At 46.1% G+C, this 2,379-nt stretch overlaps 1 non-coding gene and 1 pseudogene across 1 annotated transcript; both read right to left on the reverse strand.

Moving 5' to 3' along the window:
- Positions 1 to 1,378: 1,378 nt before the first annotated feature.
- Positions 1,379 to 1,532, reverse strand: LOC121191320 (annotated as a pseudogene).
- A 478-nt stretch (positions 1,533 to 2,010) lies between these two features.
- On the reverse strand, positions 2,011 to 2,125 carry LOC121191324. The gene has a single exon (XR_005895091.1). It is a non-coding gene; the product is annotated as a U5 spliceosomal RNA (small nuclear RNA).
- Between the last annotated feature and the right edge of the window lie 254 nt (positions 2,126 to 2,379).

The raw sequence follows: 2,379 nt of genomic DNA on the forward strand, positions 1-2,379 counted from the left end.
GCAGAAATTAAGCAGACTTCAGCTGTTAGTTTGACTGGTGACATGTAGACATCAGTCAACATGGATGCGTACCTTGGTGTCACTTACCATTATGTGTCAGACAGCCTAGATCTGGCTACTGTGCTTTTAGGTGTGCAGTATTTTCCTTTGACCCACACAGCAGCTAACATTTCAGATGCAATTGCAAATTTGATGACAGAGTGGGGAATCACTGAAAAGGTCTGTGGGATGGTTACTGATGGAGCTTACAATATTGTGGCAAGTGTGACTCAGTTAAATGTTAGACATATTTATTGCTGTGCCCACACGCTGAATCTCATTGTCAAAAAATCACTCTGTCAGACTTCTGAGCTGGAAAACATGCGCAGTAGGGCCTGCAAAATAGTGGCACACTTCAAGTCCAGTTCAAAAGCAAAGGAAAAGTTGTGCTCTATTCAAGCTAACATGGGCATGCCCTTAAAAAAATCTTGTTCAAGAGGTTGAAACCAGATGGAACAGCATTTATGCCATGCTCCATAGGCTTTATGAGCAGAGAGAACCTTTAGGGACAGCCCTGGCATCACTTAGCACTGACATAGTGCCTTTCACTGCTGATGACTATGCAGCAATCAACCAGTGCCTGACAGTTTTAAGGCCATTCTATCAGGCAACTGTTGAGCTTTCTGAGGAAAGGAGAGTGTCGGGGTCAAAGGCAATTCCTATAGCCAAAATGCTGAGACATGTAATTTCTGCCGAACGTGCCCAAATGGCTCCTTGTATTGGTGCCATGCTTGCCAACCATTTGAAAACTAATTTGAATGAAAAATTCAGTGGCTTGGAAAAGGTGAACTCCCTGTCTGTGGCCACCATCTTGGATCCACGGTTTAAACAGGCTGGCTTTACTAATCAAAGCAATGCTCAGGCTGCTGTAGAAAGGCTGACACGAGAGTGTGCCAGTCTTATTGATGGGTCGGCAGAAGATGTGCCACTGGAGACTGCAACAACATCTGCCAGTGCTGGTGAAGAAAATTACAACTTGTGGGCTTTACTGGACAACTATGTAGAGTCTCAGCACCGCACCAGCAGTGCATCTGTCAGCGCTGCAGTGGAGATCCAGAGGTATGCATGTTGATTACTGTTGAAACATCAGTTGTTTTATTCAGTCATTCATTGTTTTACTGACTGTGTCATAGATATTTGAAAGAACAAATTCTGACAAGAGCAGAGGATCCCCTGAAGTACTGAGTGGCATGAAACTTGCATGCAATTATCTGTGCATCCCAGCATCATGTGTTCCCTGTGAAAGGATATTTTCCAAAGCTGGGGAGCTGGTCAGCCAGAAGAGGAGCCGACTGAAGCCTGTGACAGTAGAAAAAATTATATTTCTCAATAAAAACCTGTGAAGACAAATACCCCACTACCAGAAATTATGCAGTAGAGATTCCCACATTTGGGGAATTCGCAGGAGTCAGCACAGCCGGAGTGCAATGGCTGAGTCTCACCCTGGGAGAACCACCTTGTTGATCATGGTATCTCCCCTGCCAGGTAAGTATGAGCTGCAGTTGGAAGAGAGCGGGTGGTGGTCACCAGGCACAGCGCTCTGGCTGACGGTGCCTACAATGCATAATCCCACATTTCAGTGCCTTGAGCATCAGCTCCCCTTTGTCTGTTACATTTATGGCTGAAAAGACACAAACACTGCTGCAAATAGGCTGCGGCGTGCGGCAAACGCGCTTTGTTGGATCCACCCATCATGCACTGCTCTGCCAAAAACAAAGGAACACTGTGTAAAATGCCACTAGTCAAGCTGTCTCTTGGGAAAGAAAGCAAAGGCCCACGTGGTACACTTTTCTTGTCTCAAAGATGCCAGCATCCCCACCAAAGCCTAAAAATAAAGTATACCAGCGAAATGACATCGACACAATGACATCTAGCACACATTTCTTCCGCAAAGAAAGAGCAAAGTCAGACAGGGGAGCTCACACTTGTGGCGCTCTATAAAGATGTTTGACTCTTCACCAACTCAAAAGGCTCAGCCATAAGGCCAAGCCAGCCAAAAACAACTTCAACTCATTGGTGTTCCTCTCCACGGAAGTCTTTAGTAAAAGGCGAAAGACTTGTGCGTTATGAAGAGAAACAAGAGTCAGAACAGGCCTGTCTCAGAGAGCAGCTGAGGACCCTAGTCGTCCAAGCTACCACCGTCGCGGTACGCCTCCCTTGGCTTGCCGCGTGCTAAATCCCAGCCTCCTCTCCCGCTTGTGTTTTTTCCTTGTCGTTTTTTAAGAGGCTCTCTCACTGCTCTTTATTCAGGACAGAGACCAACAGCAGAGGAAAGTAAAGCTCCAAGAGTCATTAGCATCAGAGAAGTATCACAGAGTGTCTGCAACTTTACTGTGAATC

Source organism: Toxotes jaculatrix, chromosome 12, assembly GCF_017976425.1.
Source record: "Toxotes jaculatrix isolate fToxJac2 chromosome 12, fToxJac2.pri, whole genome shotgun sequence".
NCBI classification, from domain to species: Eukaryota; Metazoa; Chordata; class Actinopteri; family Toxotidae; genus Toxotes; species Toxotes jaculatrix.